At 34.1% G+C, this 21,830-nt stretch overlaps 1 protein-coding gene across 1 annotated transcript in view; it reads right to left on the minus strand.

The window, feature by feature from the left end:
• Positions 1-12,454, minus strand: part of LOC115891671 (class A basic helix-loop-helix protein 15-like) — an 88,467-nt gene extending 76,013 nt beyond the window's left edge. Inside the window, exon 1 of the mRNA XM_030912218.1 lies at positions 12,204-12,454. The gene's annotated coding sequence lies outside the window, so the exon portion shown is untranslated. The remainder of the gene's footprint in view (positions 1-12,203) is intronic.
• Between the last annotated feature and the right edge of the window lie 9,376 nt (positions 12,455-21,830).

Raw genomic sequence — 21,830 nt, forward strand, 5'->3', positions numbered from 1 at the left:
TAGGATTTTTTGGCCTTGAACTTAAAGAACCTACTTAACCTATATAGGAGTCATACAGTCTTACGAAAGTAACATTCCTTTGTATTTAGGTGTATCAACCTCACGTTCATAGACTAGCCCATTAATGTCGTCTTCGCGCAGAAGACGATATTAAATCACCAAAGGTTATAATAATAAAGTCTATCGTTTGTTCTCAATCTAATTAACTTGATGGAATAGCAATAAAATAAAGATTTGTTATATTATTAAACGATTTAATTCCACCATAAAGAAGGTTTTTTATTCAACAGAATGTTTAGATAATGTGAATAAATAACTGTGGTGTTGTCAAATCGAATTTTGAAAGCCAAAAATGACCTATATTTCATATCAATTAAACTTTCAGTTACGTAATCGAGGGCGCGATTTTTAAATTCATTGTTGCCAACCATGGACATATTCGGCGCCGGGCTGACTAACTGGAATTTAAATTTCGCGCTGGGGATTCAGGTGGTAGCTTTGCTGTAAAAAACGTCAAGTTGCCGCATTTATATATTTTTTGTTGATGTTGTAGCGTTTTTTAAACAACTACCACTGCGAACGGCAGCTTTTCATCGGAGAGCAGTCGTGGATAAGGTATTTCACTGGAAAGAAACCTAATTAAGAACAATAAACTAAAAAATAGATATTGGGCGCCAGGCATGTACAGAGAAAGAAAACACAGTTGTATATTACTTAAAACTAATGACTATATTTATTCATGATGAATTCTGATGGTAAATAGCATTGTACAATTTTAATAATTATTATAGTGGTTATTTGTTGAGTAAAACTATGTATGTAAATAATATTAAATATGTTCTATGAAAAGACTATGAAAAAATACAATGCGTGTAACGTTATAGAAAATATAAGAAAAGTAGCATTACTTTATTTAAATTGTTAAATTTTATGCGGTGTTAAATCTGATATGTTGCAACCTGTAGATTCTAAAATCTATGTTTCGTTATTCATCTGTTAATATAGCGCAATAATAATATCTATAGAAAGTAATACTATTACAAGGCGTAATATAATGAAACCTAAAATCTAAATCACATTGTAACTACTGAATCGACATAAATGTTCTTAATAATCTAACCACTAAATATAGTCCGTACGATATTATTTAAAATGTACGTTACTGTTTAAGACTGAAAATATAGAAAATCTAAAACATAAAAACTAGAACGTAAATCTACACTTAGCTGTTCTTTATGTAATCTTGCTTCAAACAGTAGCAGCGTGAGGTGGTCTCGCATCTCTGTACTGTCTGTCGGCGATCCTGTTGGTCAAAACAACAAAAGGGGCCAGATTGAGAACACCATGAATCCTTACAGCCGTAGCTACTGACTAGGCTTAGAAATGGGAGTGAAGCAGCATGGGACTCAAGCTACATCCACGCTGTGGCACTTAGATGTAAGAAAAAATCGTTCTTACTGGGGACACTCGTCCACAGGACATCTGTACATAAGATAATGTCTGTACATAAGGCACTACCCGTACCTTGGACACAGTCCGTACCTTGGACACAGTCCGTACCTTGGACACAGTCGGTATCTTGGAAATAGTCCGTACCTTGGACACAGTCCGTACCTTGGACCCTAAAAATATGAAACTCTTGTTTAAAACCAAACAAGGTCTAATAAACAAAATAAACCTACCTCGAAATACTTCCGAGGGCTCAATAAATAATAAACAACATGTCCTTTCTTCCATGTGACATTCTGGAGGACAAAAAGAAAAGGGACGCCAACGTGCCAGCAAAACACAAATACAAGTTGGGACATCCGTAACTCTACCCTAAAAATATTCAATAATAATATCGAATCTATAAAAGGTAATAACTCATCTTTACCTGTAGCCTCGAAATAGCAGCTGATTCAAATTATACAGCAAGACTTAAATAATCACCATTTCCAAAAGCTGGGATACAACAGAGCGTCAAAACAAAGTGAGGTTAAGCACGGAGACAGTTGACAGAAGCGATGTTGACAGCGCCTCCTCAGAGCAATAACAGGGTTGTGTCGAACGATAACAGGGTTGGCGACTAGGGAGCGTAAAAATTACGCGTCAAATAAACTAGCCGGCCTGAACGAGAGGGAATCCGGTGATGATAGGCCAGACATCATATATTATATATAAAAAAGACATGTAACGAACTAAAAACGTTACAATGTAAATAATAACTGTTAATATAGTTATAATGAATTTTTTTTTCCTAAAATATTTTGATTAAAAGAAAATATATTAAAGTAGGCAACGCTGTGCCTGGCAAGCTTAATCATGTGACCAAAAGTTTATTTGGTATGAACTGTATATGATTTTTCAATTAAGATTTACCATATTATTAATTTATTGATACAGAGAGAAATAAGTGTCACGTATGAATAGACAAAAACCTATGAATCTTTAAAAAAAATCATCATAATTTCAACAATTTAACAAAACATGACAAGCATTATATTATAATTATATGATCTTGGATAGTAAACTTTTAAATAAAAAAAGTGGTGTAAATTGTATACCATAATGTTGGATATCTTATTCGTCTTGTGCAGTCTGTTTATAATATTCGCTTGATCTGTTTAAAATTGTTTTTATCCAGTTTTTTATTTTTTATGTCCGACATTAAAGACCGAAGATGGAAATCGAAAGACAATTACATAAGGGAACTGTTCGATGACGGTGGCCCCTCTTTTCACTCCCAAATAGAAACTGAAAATGGTCCAGATATAATGATCTCAGAAATCGAGAGAGCTTTAAAGAACACCAAAAACGGGAAAGCAGCTGGACCGGACAACATCTACCCAGAATTGATAAAACTAATAAACGGAGACAATTTAAAGTTATTGGTAAACCTCTTCAATTCTGTATACAATACCGGAAACATACCGCAGGACTGGCTAAGGTCGACATTTATACCTATTCCTAAAAAAACTGGTGCAAAAAGATGTGATGAGTTTCGTTTAATAAGTCTGATGAGTCAAGTCCTAAAGCTGTTTTTAAAGGTTCTGCATAATCGAATCCGAAGAAAATGTGAGCTAGACATAAGTGAACAGCAAATGGGATTTCGCGAGGGACTGGGGACGAGAGAAGCCCTGTTTGCGCTATCGGTGCTTTTGCAGAAGTGCAGAGATCAACGAAAGGAGGTACACCTATGCTTCATAGACTACACGAAGGCATTCGACTGCGTCAACCACAGGGAATTGCTGAGCATCCTTGAAAGAAGAGGCCTGGATACCCAAGACCTGAAAATTATCCAAAAGCTATACGAACAACAAGTAGCGACAGTAAAACTACAGGACACTGAAACAACAGCAATACCTATCAAGCGTGGAGTTAGGCAAGGATGCGTATTGAGCCCTATGCTCTTCAATATGTACTCCGAACTAATATTTCGAAATGCGCTTGAGGGATCAGAAGACGGCATAAAAGTGAATGGCAGGCTGATTAACAACATGAGATATGCTGATGATACCGTCGTTATTGCAGACACCACTGAGGGCCTGCAAAGACTTCTTGATAGACTGTCCTCGGTGGGCGACTCAATGGGTCTCAGGATAAATACAAACAAAACAAAAGTCATGGTGATAAATAGAGATGCAAGACAGGCAACGGAGGTAGTCGTAGGTGGGACACCAATAGCAAGAGTCTCAAAGTTTAGATATTTGGGCAGTTGGATTAGTGAAGACCTAAACCCAGACATTGAGATCAGAGCTCGAATTGAGATGGCTAGATCAAACTTCCTAAAATTGCGGAACCTACTGTGCGATAAACGTCTCAACATCCATATAAAAGACAACTTCGTCAAGTGCTACGTACTTTCCACACTTCTCTACGGGGTTGAGTCGTGGACACTCAAAGTAAGCGCAATGAATAAGTTGGAAGCATTTGAGATGTGGGTATATCGCAGAATGCTGAGAATACCATGGACTGACCGTGTCTCGAATGAACGAGTTCTAAACCAAATGAACAAGGACCGAGAACTCCTCGACATAATAAAAAAGAGGAAAGCAGCCTATTTGGGCCATATCATGAGACATAGCAAGTATGAATTCCTTCAGCTCATCATCGAGGGTAAAACTGAGGGAAAGCGCGGACCCGGACGACGGCAATGCTCCTGGCTGAAGAACATCAGAGATTGGACAGGCCTGGACTCACATACTTTGCTGAGAAGAGCGAAAAATAGAGAGGAATTTGCCATGGTTGTTGCCGATCTTCACTCAATGGAGAAGGCACTTTAAGAAGAAGATGTCCGACATTAAAGACCGAAGATGGAAATCGAAAGAGTGCAAAAAAAATATTTAAAATCATAGTATAAAATAATGAATTAATCTATTATTAGGTAGATTGTAAATTGTACAGGGTGGCGCCTCTCATATGCCGCGGAGGCTCCAAGGAGAACGGCAGTTTGTATTGAAATGAAATTTTGTGAGCATATGTAGGTTAATTCAGAACACTTAAAAATATAGAGAGTTCTACAGGGTGTCCTCAAAAAAAGTTACATATCAAAGTTGTGTTTTTTGTAATGGAACACCATATATATTAATTGGTTTTCGGATTCTGGAAGAAAAATAAAGGTGAGTTTTATAAGAGAAAGTATATGACTAGAATGTAAGGTTTTTGACATATTTAACATTTTCTAGAAATAAAGAACAATTTCTAGATTACAATAAAAGCTACTTAAATTGGAATTTACCCGGTATAGCCCAATATGTAGTTAAATTAACTATTGGATTTTAAATCAAATTAAAACTTGATCCAAAAAGTTACACAGGGTGAGATAAATTTTATATTGAACATGCCTTTAAAAGCATGTTACTGTTTTATTTTAAATGAAACATCCAGTTTATTATTCCGATATTCAATGGCGAATTCATGTCTCCTCAAAATACTATTAAGGTTGTAGTTTGGTTTACCCCTCAAACAAAGATTTTTCTAGATATTTTCACTTATATGATTTGATCTGAATAGATTAAACTTTATTATTTTATAAAATCTAGGTGGCTGTGATATGTTTGACGTTACTTCAACATAGCTGTCTTGTAACGTTTTTAGTTCGTTACATGTCTTTTTTACATATAATATATGATGTCTGGCCTATCGTCACCGGATTCCCTCTCATTCAGGCCTGATCATTTTGTTGGTACGCTTGGCGTAATTTTTACGTTCCCTAGTCGCCAACCCTGCTATCGTTACACTATTCTGTGGAGGCGTGCGCTGTCAACATCGCTTCTGTCAACTCTCTGTGATTTAACGGCACTTTTGGTTTGACCGTTTGGCCTGTCAGACGCCATTAGTCCCAGTTTTTTTAGAAACGGTGATTATTTAAATCTTGCTGTATAATCTGAATCAGCTGCTATTTCGAGGCTACAGGGTAGAGTTACGGATGTCCCAACTTGTATTTGTATTTTGCTGGCACGTTGGCGTCCCTTTTCTTTTGTCCTCCAGAATGTCACATGGAAGAAAGGACAGGTTGTTTATTATTTATTGAGCCCTCGGAAGTATTTCGAGGTAGGTTTATTTTTTTTATTAGACCTTGTTTGGTTTTAAACAAGAGTTTCATATTTTTAGGGTCAAGGTACGGATAGTGTCTTATGTACGGACATTATCTTATGTACGGATGTCCTGTGGACGAGTGTCCCCAGTAAGAATGATTTTTTCTTACATATAAGTGCCACAGCGTGGATGTAGCTTGAGTCCCATGCTGCTTCGTTCCCAGCTATAAGCTAGTTAGTTACGGCTGTATCAATTCATGGTGTCCTCATTCTGGCCCCTTTGGTTGTGTTGGATGGCTGAGTACAGAGATGCGAGACCACCTCACGCTGTTACTGTTTAAAGCAAGATTACATAAAGAACAGCTAAGTGTAGATTTAAGTTCTAGTTTTACATTTAACATTTAAAACATTTACAGTCTTAAACAATAACGTACATCTTAAATAATATCGTACAGACTATGTTTAGTGGTTAGATTGTTAAGAACATTCATGTCGATTTAATATTTAATATAATAATTAATACTAAATATAATTTAGATCTTAGGTTTCATTGCATTACATCTTGTAATGGTATTACTTTTATAGATATTATTATCGCACTATTTTAACAGATGAATAACCAAACATAGATTCTAGAATCTACAGGTTGCAACATCTTCGATTTAGCATCATATGGAATATATCAAATTAATTAAAGTATGCTACATTTCATATATTCTCTTAAACTTTACATGTCTTGTATTTTATCGTAGTTGTTTTCATTGATATTTAGTACGACTCTTACCACCACTTTCTTTGACATATAACCACTATATATTTATTAGAACTCTACAATGTCATGTACCATCTAAGAACATCATGAATAAATATAGTCATTAGTTTTAAGTAATATACAACCGTGTTTTCTTTCTCTGTACATGCCTGGCGCCCAATATTTATAATTTCGAGTTATTATTGTTAATTAGTTTCTTTCCAGTGAAATACCTTATCCACGACTGCTCTACCAACGAAAAGCTGCCGTTCGCAGTGATAATGTTTTAAAAAAACGCTACAGTCTAATTAGTCCAACTTTAACAACTAGTTATCATTTTGTGTCAGTTAAAACAAAAAAAATTCGCCGAAAATGCAAACTTATCCTACATCAGAAAGAATTGATATGATTCTATCAGTTGGTAAATGCACTGTGCATTTTCGAGGTAGAACTCCACATATGCCTTTTAAAATAAAAAGATCCTTTTGAAAAGACAATCATTTTATGCAGTTAAGAGGGAAGGAAGCATTTTGAGCATTTGATTTCATCTCGCTAATTTTTGTCACATAATTATAGGTTTATATCTAGTTTTAATTCTGTAATTGATCGCTCTTAAAGTTGCTTGACTAACGGATAATATGGGTTGATTTCTGCCTGAAGAATGCTGGAGTAGGTTCCTATTGGATGGGGGTATTTAGTTTTCTGACCAAATACTCCTACATCTGTTCCTTCTTTGGTCTTGGAAGCATCAGTGTACTACGTTATAGTATAGTCTTTTACCTGCTGAGCAAACGTTTCTCTCTTCAAATCCTTTTTATTGCTCAATACTACAATGAGGTGTTTCTCAAAATTGTACGTTCTTTTGAGGGGTGGAGGGGGAGGAGTGTGACCCCTGTGCTGACAATTCTCTCTGTACTATATTATTAGGTAGGTAAATAAATAAGGTAAATGAAAAATTCAAATTTCTTTGATAAATTTTAAACAAAAATATTGTTGTCAAATACAAGGAAAAACCTCTATAGCCAATACCAGCAAATTAATTATATCACTCGTTAATCTTCTATTACATCTTTTATTTAATAACTCTACACACACTCTCACATTTCAAATTTGTTTGCTCACACTTTGAATAACAGAGATAAAAATAGGAAAAAATATGGGATTTTCCATATAAACACGTATGTATGTGTGTACAAACAAATAGACAATCTAGCATTCTCAATTACCATCAATTTATTATTTATTCTTTTCTAAAATTCTACTCAAATATTATATATTTTAATATAATAGCAAACAACAATAATAGATTATGAAAATATTTTTAAAAAATATTTATTAAAAATTCAGTTTAAATTGTTTAAAAAAATCTTGTTAAACAATATAATGCGATAAGATAATAAAATCGACATAATCTTGCCAGCTGATTTTTTATGGCTTCTCAGAAATAGCCTACTTCATATTATTAATACATAATACTAACCTATTAAAAAAATAATAAATTTATTAAGATTTTTTTTAAGAATTCTACTTGTTTTGTTGTTATATAATCACAATAAAAGCAACAATAAAAGTTGCATAATATTAAAAACAATTTTAATTTTAGTTTCATTACCATTATTTCTATTTTTATAAATTAATTTATAACTTAATTTATTTAAGAATCAAAATATTATTATTAAATTATTGATTATATAAGAGTATTAGCACAAGTTTTAATAGAGCTCAGAGCCAGACTTCCTATATAATTTTACAGATACAGTATTGGCCATAAGTGGATGAACTTTGTTAAAATAATGGGTTTTTCCTAATATGTTTAAAATTAAAATTTGAGCTATATTTACTTGAAGTCTAGTGTCAGTGCTATAAAAATAAATACCATCGTTTTTTTAAAATTTGCTTTAATAAGGTAGCAAAAAATTTAAATTGAAAAAACTATTGGACAAAAGTAGATGAACAAAATATATATTTAATAAAAAAAAATCTTATGTTAACAAAAACTGAAAAATTAACTTATAATTTACTAGTATTTAGTGTAATAACCCTTATTCTTAATTACTTTCAGACATCGCTTAGGCATGGATCCCAGAAGATTTTCACTTATAGAAAAATCGATATTTTTCCAAGACTCTTCCAAAGCTGCAAATAATTCTTGCTTATTTTTGTAGAATTTGGTCCTAATGTGTTGATCCAAAATTTCCCATAAATTTTCTATTGGATTCAGGTCTGGGGATTGCGATGGCCATTTGAGAACAGTCACCATTTCATCTTCCAAAAACCTTTTAACCAATTGTGAGGCATGTTTCGGGTCGTTATCATGTTGGAAGTAGTGTACAACTGGCATTTTTCCTCCAAATAAGGCACTAAAGGTTTTGTAAAATGTCTCTGTAGCCAAACCGATCCATTATGCCCTCAATTTTATGGAGAGGCCCCATCCCATACCCAGAGAAACACCCCCATACCATGATTGAGCCCCCACCATGTTTTACAGTGGGTCGCGTGTACTTTGGTAGCAATCGTGTTATGGGAGGTCTTCTTACATGTTGAATTCCATCTGATGACACCAAATTAAACTTTGATTCATCACTAAAACAAACTTTTTTCCATTGTGCCACAGACAAGTTTTGATATTCCTTGGCAAATGCTAATCGGACCTTCAATTTTTTTTTGATAGCAGTGGTTTCTTGGCGGGTCTTCGGGAAAACAACTTCTGGTCAACTAATTTACGTCGGATCGTCCTTGTACTCACTGGTGGATAGCCCATTTCTTCAAGTTTTGCTTTTATCTTGGTTGACGGCAAAAATGGATCTTGTGAAGAAATTCGTTTTATGGCTTTTATCATATTGGGACCAACTTTTTTGGGTCGTCCTGGTTTTCTTTTTATAGAGACATCTCCTCTCTCATTATATCTCTTTAAAATATAATGTACCGCTGATTTTCCAAGGCGTAATTGCTTAGCGATTTCCGATTGCTTCAAACCATCCTTAAAAGCATTCACTACTCGCAACTTAAGATCTGCAGACAAGTTAATTCCACGTGGCATGATATATCACAAGAGCTCAAATGTTTTTAAATCGCAATTGTTCATAAAAGCAGAACAAATGAAACTAACGATTTTTAAAAATATTTGGTTCATCTACTTTTGTCCAAGACAAAAAAGCAATATTTGCCAATACTTATCTATAAATGTTAAGACTAACAGAAGAATTTATATTTGTTTGTAGTATTTTGGTGAGAATGTTTTAAACTTTTAACATACAAAGGTACATAAAATAATTTTGATATTTAACACCTCAAATCTGATTTTCTTCGCAATTATTGGTATTGGTTCATCCACTTTTGGCCAATACTGTAGGTAGAATGACAGCGATCTTCATTTCCAAAGCATCTCTGACGCCGTTTTTTTTTCGATCGTATGGTACTATCGTAAAAATGTACAAATAAAATAAAAATAATTTGAATATTTCCATAATAGCAAATACACAGCTATATTTTTCTTGACACGTATCTTTTCTTTATTGATAGATATAGATATTTATATTTATGTTTCATAAATTTGCCAAATCCTGAACTGGAATCGATTTTTTAATTCTCTGAGTGTATCAACTTATTACGTTGTCTTTTAATCATACCACACATCAACAAAAGATTAGGAAATATTTTTAAAAACACTTTTAAATAAATCTTTGAACAATATATTTTAAAAAGATAATAAATGCCACCTAATCTAACAGCTGATTATACGATTTTTTTTTAAATTTTGAATTTTTATTTATTAAAGAAAAATAAGAATATGTATAAGTATCTATACAAATTAAAATCAAAACTGTTTCGAACCTGTGTATTAAAGTTAAAAAAATATGACACAATATCAAAGCTATTATTTTTTTTATTGCTTTCTATGAGAATAAAATTTCGACACTTCAGAGTGCAGTTGTTATAGTGCTATAAAATCTTTCATTTCGAATAACACAAAATTTATGGTTAAAAAATATTATAAAATAACAGCTACCTTAAAACAGAGAGTAAAATTTTGAATCAAGAAATCTATTAAATAAAATAAAAATAGTTCAATAATATAGCTATTCTTGAAGTGTCAATATAAAACAAAAATATGTAAGAATAAAATTTAAATTAAAAATATCTTTTGTTGGCAAAATATCACAAGTTGGCAAAAAAATGGGATATACTAATAATGAGAGTACTTTATAAAGAACAAATTAATAAATGCATTAAAAAAAAGAAAGATACTTTATAGATAAAAATTAATCCATATTATCCTATTAATTTTAAGAACAATTCTCAAAAAGCTGTCTAGACCAAGTAATTGGATATTAAAGATTGCAATTAAAATCTAATTAGCAAAAACAGACCTGTTAACTCCTAGTGCATTTTCATAAATATTTAATTATTTCAGTAATATTTTAGTATTAGGAAATATTTGTTTTAAAATTGTTAGTTTAAATTACTTTTTTATTCAATTAATGTAAAAACAGTTATAATACCTACGACTTATTTAGAGAGACATAATACCTATTTGTTTAATAAGTTAGCAAATCCTTTTAAATTAATTTTGTATAAACCAAAATGCAATAAAAACTAAGATTGAAATTTTCGGCAGTTTTTTTTTACATACAATATTTTTTTAGAAAAGTTTTATAAGTATCATAATAAAATTAATTTTTGATTTGAAATGATTAATCAAAAATCTTTTTAAATCAATAATTTATTCAATTATTATCATTATAATTAGGTTTATTAATAGAATGGTTAAATATCGTAATAGTCAAAAAATGATGAAGAAACTCCTAAAATGGAGTAATGAAGTAAAAAACAGTTCCTGTAATTAAGTTAATAAAAAGATATAACAACAAAAATTATCCTAAAAAAGAATCATTAGTTGCCTTTAACAACTTGGTTAGTAAATAACAACACCTTTCTAACCAAGAGACGGCAAAAATAGCACAATAATATCACAAGTATCTTATACACTGAGATAAATTAATAATAGCCTCTGGACCAACAAAAATATACTGAGCTATTCTTTTTTGTTTGTAGTAAATTGTGTATATGTATTTTTTATGTAAAAAACATTATATTGGCTATTGTGGTCCTCCACTGATCCCTAGGTAACTTGTTCAAAAAAGTCTGACAACCTGGAAACTGAAGGGATTTGACTGTGTGGATGATATCTATTACCTGGGTCCAGTGGCGAATTAAGACATATTTGCGCCCTAGGCTAATAAAAATTTGGTACCCATAACCCCCCGAGAATTTTATTCTTAAACAATTTATTGTTATTGAGGAGTAGCTACAAAAAGAATATTTAATTTTTCACTACTTATTTAGAACGGGCTTGCATTTAATTCGTGTGGATTAGCTCAGTGGCGGACTAAGGATATTTCTGACCCGGGGCGGACTTTATGTGGAGCCCCGTACAACCTCACAAAGACGCCGGTATTTAGATTTTTGCTTAGAATTGACGGAAGAACCGAAATATGCAATAATATACAAGGGGTTCCATTTAAAAAAATGAAACTTTGATGTGCCACGACTTTATAACCGACCCTGTATATTTAAAAACCCTATATCTTTCATATTTAACTTTTTGAGGTACCTCCTATATTTTACCTAATAATCGACCGTTTCCATACATAACAGCAACCCTGTATACTATTCTTCTACTATATCCAGTGTTTTTTTATTGGAATTTCTTTTCTGGACACTAGTTTTTTATTAACTTGATTTAAATACAAAATGCATCAAAAGTAAAATACATATTATCTTACACTGAAAAACACAAAAAATGGTGACGTTGGTAAAAGTTCCTGTATTTTATTAAATTTAAAATATTCACGATTTACAAAAATAAACCAGTAACTGAATGAAACTAACTACCAAATCTAGCAAGAAAAAAAAGTTTTTTAAGCACTTACCTTTAATAATTCACCCTATACATTCAAGCACCTTTCTAACCAACAGCGGACTAACCTAAAGTAGCACAGTATCACAACTATCCTATACACTGGGATAACTACCGAACCGAAAAGGCCAAAAATGTCTTTACGCCTTTCTTTTCGACTTTTTTTTTTGAAACTCTTTAACGCAATTCGTGCATGTATGTGTCTGCACGGCAGGCAAGTACCTCGCGAACCGCTCCGGGTACGACCAATAGTGAAACTGAATCGCGGTGTGCTTTCCCGTTACATCGGTGAATGGCTGGCCTGGCTGGTTGTCGCTGCCGCTGGCCGCAAAATCTAGGTCGCCGTGAAATAATATGTAGATTGGGGTGCCCCAAGGCTTCGAGGCATGGGCCGCTTCGGTCCGAACCATGCGAATAATATTCGGGGCTTGTTAAAGTTTTTCGTACTGATTTTCGCGTCATTGTGATGAATTGGTAAAGGGAAACCCCGTCTCAATCTTTTTACATTGACCACCACGACTATAGTCTGTCCAACGACAAGATTCTTGACAGTGATAGATGTGTCTGTCATTTTAATTTCAAAGTAGTGTAGCGTTTTTTATAAACATTACCACTGCGAACGGCAGGTTTTCATCGGAGAGCAGTCGTGGATAAGGTATTTCACTGGAAAGAACTAATTAACAATAATAACTCGAAAATATAAATATTGGGCGCCAGGCATGTACAGAGAAAGAAAACACAGTTGTTTATTACTTAAAACTAGTGACTATATTCATTCATGATGTATCCTGATGGTAAATAGCATTGTACAATTTTAATAATTATTATAGTGGTGAAATACTATTACAAGGCGCAATGTAATGAAACCTAAGATCTAAATCATATTGTAACTACTAAATCGACATAAATGTTCGTAATAATCTAACCACTAAATATAGTCTGTACGATATTATTTAAAATGTACGTTATTAAGTTAAGACTGAAAATCAACTGAAAACCAGAACCTAAATCTACACTTAGCTGTTCTTGAGGCAATCCTGTTTCAAAGAGTAGCAGCGTGAGGTGGTCTCGCATCTCTGCACTCGGCCATCCAATACTAATAATATATTCAAACCCATCCATAGTTAACTTAAAAAATATTAGAAACTTTTTTTAGTAAAATAAATAGATTGGTATGGGACGTCATCTGCCTTTCTTCTCTCATCGTCTGTCGAAATCATAACTGAGAAAAAAACAGAGTAAGACAGGAAGACAGGAAGACTGTTAATACAGTAGTGGGTCTACTAACTACTACTAAATGGGCATTACAAGCCCCATAAGCATCTAATGCTGATGGAATTGACAGACAAAGTCAGCGCAAAAGCTTAAAAAATGTACTGTGATTTGTACTAGGTACCTAGTGGCAAGCCATTGGCAGAAACTGTTATGAAGGATAACAGCAATAATGGAGGTCATGCTAGACCTAATACCACTGTACAATGTGGTCGGTAGATATGCCGATAAACTTTGATAAACACCTCACTGTAGTATTGAGCAATAAAAAGGATTGAAAAAGAGAAACGTTTGCTCAGCATGTAAAAGACCATACCACAACGTGGTATACTGATGCTTCCAAAACCACAGCAGGAACAGAGATAGGAGTATTTCGTTTTCCGACACCTAACCTCCACTCTTCTCTATCTAGCCAGAGATCATCAGGTATTCCTCTATTTTTAAGTTCTTTCTCCACACCCTCCCTACAGCTTCGTCGTGGCCTTCCTCTTTTATTTCTGCCTCACGGTGTCCACAGTAAAATTTGTTTTGGTACTCTGTGATCGGGCATTCGTTGCACATTAGCAAACTATATGAGTTGTTTTGTTCTTATGTCGTCCACAATTGTGTGTTCTGCTCCCATAATCTCTCTTACTCTGATATCGTTGGTTATTTTTTCTCTTTTCGTATTTCCAGCAGATCTCCTCCAGTAATCCATTCAGTCGCTAATAGCATGTTCTCCGTTCTACTTTTCAACTGCCATAGAAATTCCTTGATCCCACAGTACACGCTTCAGCATAGATATTACCCTCCTGCCTTGCATTATTCGATCTTTTATACCCTCATCGAGTTTTTCACCGTTAGTTATTTTTAATCCAAGACATTTATATTTATCACAGTTTTTTATCACGCTTCCATCCTCTAAGACTATGTTCTCTTGTGTCTCCTACAGTCATACATTCAGTTTTTGTAATATTTACCTCCAACCCCCATTTCTTATACTCTTCTGCCAGCTTTCTTGCCATATATTCAAGGTCTTCGTTGGTCTTGGGGTAGGACTATCTGGTCGTCCGCACAATAGGGTGTATAGGGTGTCCCCATTTATTAGGGGGATTCCCATTCCTCTACACTTTAGCATCCACTTTTTTAGTGCTTGTTGCAGGTATATTTTGAATAGTATAGGAGGTAGGCAACATCCCTGCTTGAAGCCTTTTGTAATTTTTTATGTTTTCTGACAAAAACTACCTTGTCAGCTAGGAATCTTCGCTATCAAAAGATGAGTACTATATACTTATCTTAGATAGGAATTATCGAAAACAGGGAATAGCAATCTTATCCGATAGTCAAGCAGCACTAAAAGCGATCAACTCAGTAACCATCAATTCGAAGTTGGTCAAAGAATGCCTAGGGAAGCTGAACAAATTAGGCAAAGAAAAGAAAGTCTTCCTACTCCGGTTCCCTGCTCACCAAGGGATAGAAGGCAATGCAATGAAAAAACAAACGATCTAGCTAGAAAAGAAGCGAACACTCCACTAACTGAACCAGAACCGCTTTTTTCACTCAATTTTTTGTTTTAGTCTAACTTTTTATGTTTTATTTCAAAAACGAACTAAAAATTCAAGAACATTCAAGTGAAAATAGTGCAAAAATTCAAAAAAGTCTGCAATAAAAATAGGCCCAGTGAGGGCACTGATATGTAAATTTGGCGATAAATATTTTTTCTTTCGTTTGGCTTTACAACATTTAGATAAAATTATCTTCCAATTTGCTTTTAAGCTGACTAAATTGCTTATAGCGGATTATTTACAAAACGTAATTATTAAAATATTGATTATCGTGCTACTGAAATAATGCTAAATGTTATTATTAAAATATTATTTATGTTTTAAAACGATTTCATTTATTTAAAACAATTTAACAATAACACGACAAGTCGAATTATTACATTTTTATTTATTTATTCTAAATATGCCATTGCTATGAAAAAAATACTAAAATACAATTTTTAATGTAATTTATTGTTACATACATGTTTATTACGGAAGTAGAAATACATGTATAATACAAAATTAAAGCTGTTGGTAACGTTTTCTGTTATTACCTCATATCTTGTTGATATGGAATCGCAATCAATGTCAACGTGCGTTAAACACATTATGTTACATAACGTTTTTGAAATTAAACGAAAAAAAAAACAATGCTTTTTTGGATTTCCGCCCATTAAGGTGTTTTAGACTTGCGTATTTCAATATAATATAAATTACTCAAAAATTAAATAAACTTTATGATAAAATAATCTACACCACTTTGCACACGTCATTATAATACAGGGTGTCCCAGAAATAAGTATTTTAACTGGTAGTATAGTTCATCCCCAGAAACACGCTTATGAGATTTTTTTGGCGAAAAAAAAAATTGAAAATTCGAAATTTTTTGAAATATTTTTTGGATTTTTTTTAGTTTTATAAGAACGAAAAAGATAAGAAATTTTCAAATTAAAATAACTCCGTTATTTTGGACTTATTTGAAAAACGATAAAAAGAAAATATCTTTCTTTTATCGAGATCTACCACCCCTTAAAATACTTGCACTTATTTCTGGGACACCCTGTATATCACATCGTTATAATATATATACCTATGATAGAGGCAAATTAATAACTTCTGGTTAGGTGTGACTTAAGAACCCCATAGACAGCCAGTTTTTTCGTAGAGGTTTCCCGTGCAAATTTGATTGTGCAGACCTGTTGTTAGCCTGACTAAGCGAAATGAGACTGCTTGAATTTGACCTGCGCAAACTTCCAGGTCTGAACGTGTGTTTGCTAGTTCAATTCATTATTTATATTGATAAAATTCAATCAAACTTAAAATAAATAGCATTTATGGCAATTTCTAGAATTATAAAAATGCCTGCCATGTTAGAAAAAAAACTTGAATGGAAAGAGCCAAACGTTTGCTCAGTAGTTAAAAGACCATTCCATAACGTAATCGATGCTTCCAAAACCAAAGCAGGAACAGAGATGGGAGTATTTGAGTTTGAAAACTATATACTCCGAACCAATAGGCACCTACTCCAGCATCTTTGAGGCAGAAATCTACGCTATCGAAAGATGCGTACAACTTCTCTTAGATAAGAACTATCGAAAACAGGAAATTGCCATCCTATCCGATAGTCAAGCAGCACTAAACGCGATCGACTCAGTAACCATCAATTCGAAGTTGGTGAAAAAATACTTAGAGAAGCTCAACAAATTAGGCAAAGAAAATAAAGTCCTCCTAAAGTCCAGTAACACGTTTCCATCTAACTGATTTCAGTTATTTTAAATTCGGAAAAACAGCAATTATGCATTTCCGCAAAGAAATTTTTACGATTTTGTGTTTGGGGAAGCTTCTATATACGGGATGTTTTTTTTATACGTAATTTCTAGTAAAAAAATTGGCGCCGGGAGGCACGTATCTTCTTCTTCTTCTTTCTCAGCCTGGTTCCATCCAGTGTTGGATATAGGCCTCTTCTAGGTTTTTCCATGCTTCGCGATCTCTAGCCAATCTTATCCATTGTCTTCCGGCCACTGCCCTGACGTACTCGACCCATCTCTTTTTTGGTCGGCCCACACTTCTTGTTGTTCCCCTAGGTCTCCATAGGATTACTTTTTGGGGCCATCGGTCTGGATCCTGTCTTGCCACATGTCCTATCCATTGGCACTTCAGACTTGCCACTCTTTTAACGACATCTATTAATTTTGTTTTTTGACGTATGTGGGTATTCCGTATTTTTTCCCTAATGGTGACTCCCAACATGATTCTTTCCATGGCTCTTTGTGCTACTCGTAGTTGTTCTGTTGTTTTTCGAGTAATTGCCATAGTCTCTAAGCCATACGTAAGCACAGGTAGAATGCAGCTGTCGTAAGCCTTTTTCTTTAGGTTCATGGGCACCTTTTTATCCTTGAAAATATCGCTCATATTTCCAAATGCTACCCATGCCAAATGGATCCTGCGTTTGATCTCCGTATTTTGGTTTTCCTTGCCCAGCTTGATTTTATGACCTAAATATATATAATGGTCTACGTTTTCAATAATAACGTTGTCAACGGTAATGTTATGGATATTGTTGCTCATTATCTTGGTCTTCTTCAAGTTCATTTTAAGGCCAATTTTCTGTGATTGGTCATTTAGCTCATTTAGCATGGTGTTTAGTTCTTGAATGTCGGTGCTCAGCAAGACAATATCGTCTGCGAACCTCAGATGGCTAAGGTGTACCCCATCGATGTTTAGACCTCTATTTTCCCATTCTAATCTCTTGAAGACATTTTCCTGCCACAGCCGCAGTTACGATACAATTTTTATTTATTTTTGGTTTAATCAATATTATGGATTTAAAAAATAAGACGTTCTGGGAAGACTTTATTGATTTATATAGAGAAAATAGATGCCTATGGGATGTGAAATCAAAATATTATGCAAATAAAATGAAAAGAAATTTCAGTGTTTGTTTATTATTTTTTTAATATTTCTTTCTCTCCAGCAACCACTTTTACACCATTTTCGCTTTTTGATTTCTTTTTGTTCATCATCTTCATCTATTAGCAATACCGCGGCTACAAGCACAGCAGCTTTCTTCTTTGAAATTCTTGACATAACGGTAGCCCTTCTCAACAAAAAGTGAATAATCTGAACCGCGGCAGTACAATGTGTTGCATCGTGTGTACAAAAAATGACTGTACTGCAAGCCGTACGATTTTCTTTACGATATGCAGTTCAACGCGCAGTACTTCTGCGCGTTTTAGAATGTTGTTACGTTTGTGGCTAAAAGTATCTACAGTCTGTCTGAACGATTTTTCGTCCAATCTATCGTACGATCAATTGTACAACCGATTGTATCATCTGTGGGCCCCTTTACAGACAGACGGACAGACAGACAGACACCATGAAAATATTTTGTATTTAGATAATTTATGACCCAAATAATTAATTTTGAGTGAAATTAAAAAAACTTTTTTTTTGCCGATCTTAAAAGCCTACCATTCCTGTTAGAATTTAGAATTTAGAATAAGTGGGAGGGGGGTTAATCACTGCGACCTTACAGATCCATTGTGTCCCCCTTTCTTGAGTCATAACTCATCATACAGTCCCAGGGCTTTGACAAAAGCCAGTATCTGGGACGGTTTTATAGAGGGTAGTTCTCCATCTCCAGTATCAGTTGTACCAAAATTCATGGCACGAATGGTTGTCGTCTCGGCGCACTCAGTGATGAGGTGTACTGGTGTTTCCCCATCTTCCCCACAGAATCTGTATTCGCCGTTTCTTCTTAGTTTCAATCTACTGAGGTGTTTATTGAGGAGACAGTGTCCTGTTAAAAACCCCGTGACAATCCGAAGATTGTTCTTACTTAAACCCAGGAAGATCTGTGATTTTTCTTGATCATAAGCCCTCAGAAACTTCTTCGAGTGTCTTAGACCGTTGCGGATGGAATCTTCCAAGTTCATGAGTTCCGCCTTGAGTTGGTTACCACTTGGAAAGCAGAACGGTTCTGGTCCAGTTAGTGGAGTGTTCGCTCCTTTCCTAGCTAGATTATTTGCTTTTTCATTGCCTTCTATCCCTTGGTGAGCAGGCACCCAGAGTAGGAGGACTTTGTTTTCTTTGCCTAATTTATTCAGCTTCTCTATGCATTCTTTGACCAATTTCGAATTGATCGATACTGAGTTGATCGCTTTTAACGCTGCTTGACTATCAGACAAGATGGCTGTTTCTTGTTTCCGATAGTTGCTATCTAAGATAAGTTGTACGCATCTTTCGATAGCGTAGATTTCTGCCTGTAGGATACTAGGGTAAGTGCCCATTGGTTCGGAGTATTTAGCTCTCGGCCCAAACACTCCGATCCCTGTTCCCGTATTGGTTTTGAAAGCATCAGTATACCAAGTTATGGTATGGTCTTTTAACTGCTGGGCAAGCGTTTCGCTCTTCCAATCCTTTTTATTGCTTAATACTACATTGAGATCTTTCTCAAAGTTGTACGTTCTTGGCATATCGTCCACTGGGAGTTGCAGGAGTGGTATTTCCTTTATGAGGGTGTTCCAAGCCCCTGATCTGACAATTCTCCCAGTACTAATTCCGTTAGTGACCATTCTAATCATTGTCGCATTGGCATATCTACCAATGACAATGTGCAGTGGTGTTAGATCTAGAATGACCTCCATACCATTCCTGTTGGTATAGTCGGCTAAAAAAACTATACCCCTGTCTTTAGCCATGTCATAAAATGCAATCTGTCTTAGTGTAGTTCTGTATAAATTTCTCATGCATTACCGTTGACTGCATTACGTAAATATTGAAAAGAAGAACTTATTAACCTATTCGCGGCGAGTACACAATATAAAAATCGCATAAACCTAATCGTAAATAACGTACGAACTTTCGCTTTATTACCTACATATCTAGATATCGCCGTTCACAACCGAACGCATTTAATAATCGAAAAAGAACTTCCTTTATTGAAATTAACCGATGCAAGGTCATTTAGAAACATTCTTAATGCGGTTCATATGAGTTTAACAATGCAACAGCCTTGTCTTGGGATCGGCTCATGTACACGTTCTACGGACTTTCTTTCTCCGCTGAAACTAACACATTTTTCGATTCAGTAAAAGGTTATTTATTACGTAGTAGGAGCCTTAAAAATGACGTAAGACTGTGTGCAGAACCGAGGCATAGAATAGGTTTTTCGTAACTGAAAAATGCAGTTTTTATTGGACCCGTTCCGAAAGGTTAGTTGAATATAAGGTGAAGAACGGGGAATTACATGATTGGCTAATTTATATATGTATAAACATCATCGTCATCATCATCATCATTTTCAGCTTATTCAACCATTTCCAATTATGGTGTAGCCTCCTTCACATACTCTCTTTGTAGTTGGGCCCATTGTTGTCTATTGTAGGCTATGGGCACAAATTACCTATAACTATGGGGGCCCAAGTTATCCCTGCTAATTTCCTAATATCATGGTCCCATCTCAGGTTCGGTCTTCTTCTAGGAGGATTTTAACAGGTTCGGTCTTCTTCCACTTGAGGGATTTAACTCTGTGGAGGGCATCCCTTATCTGGGTCTTTTGTCATATCCACTCTATTCATTTACGGTCTCTCTTGGTAATTTCCAGCATATTTCGTTCCATTAAACGTTGTGTGATCTGCTGTTTCCTTATGATGTTGGTTTTAAGTGTTCAGGTTTTGCATGCATAGGTCAAGACTGCTAGTACACATTGGTTGAATGGTTTCTTCTTTAGATAGAGTGGGCATTCTAGATTTGAATATGATTGAGTTTCTTCCATAGTATGCCGTGCTAACTTAATTCTTCTGTTGATTTCTGGTAGTGGAGATGCCGAGCTTGTATTAGGTGTTCCAAATAGATATATTCTTCTTCTATTTCCAGTCGTTGTGTTATTTATTAAAATGTATTTTCTTTTCACTTTCGTTTTTGCTACATAAACATACTAGATATATTTAAAAAATAAAAAGGGAGCAACCACACAATTAATTTTAACAGTAATCGTCCATTTTTTTAAATATATATATTTTTTTAAAAAGATGCGCTTATATAAATTCTTTGTTACTATCTAATGAGCCGTGAAATTAGAATTTATAACTACCAAAAGAGATAGAAAAGAAAGCATGTCCTTGTCAGTACACTTGTTTATTTTTCTAGAGTACAATTGTGTCAAAAACACACCGAGCTTCAACAAGTGATTACACCGGAAAAAATACATATAATTCAAAACAAATTAACTTGAAAAAATTCAAATATTATTCATTAAAAGTATAGTAGGTAATTTATTTTAAACTTCAGTTATCACCTTTTGGTCAACCAGTTATCACAGAAATTAATGAATAAAACAGAATAAATTTAATATTGTTTTACATGTGTGTAAAGTCGTGATATTTTTTGTTCAAAATAAAGACAATTGAAGTTCAAGGTAATGCGGTTTATAATAAATAAAAATAAAATATTATTCAACTATTATATATTTTTGTTCAGACACATATCTATTTACCCTTGACATAATAAAAAACAATCAAAATATACTATAGCGCGTCTATTTTTAAATAATAAACTTAATTCTAGCAGTAATACAACATAGTGTAATTAAACAAATTTGATAATTAATAAAACAAGAGTTCAATGGTATTTCTAAAAATTCGTGTTTGTGTTTTGAAATAATTGAATTAAAATACATTGTATGGGTGAATAGATTTCAATTTGACGTCAATAGACTATAAAGCCTATAAAAAATATTTATACCTAGGCTATTTGCTAACTTATTATAAAGGCACTTATTCGGCCGACTATTTAGTTGCAGATTTGTCCCACATACGTGCTGAAATGTCTGTACAACTTAA

Source organism: Sitophilus oryzae, unplaced genomic scaffold (assembly GCF_002938485.1).
Source record: "Sitophilus oryzae breed Bouriz unplaced genomic scaffold, Soryzae_2.0 scaffold_1189_pilon_pilon, whole genome shotgun sequence".
Classification (NCBI taxonomy): domain Eukaryota; kingdom Metazoa; phylum Arthropoda; class Insecta; order Coleoptera; family Curculionidae; genus Sitophilus; species Sitophilus oryzae.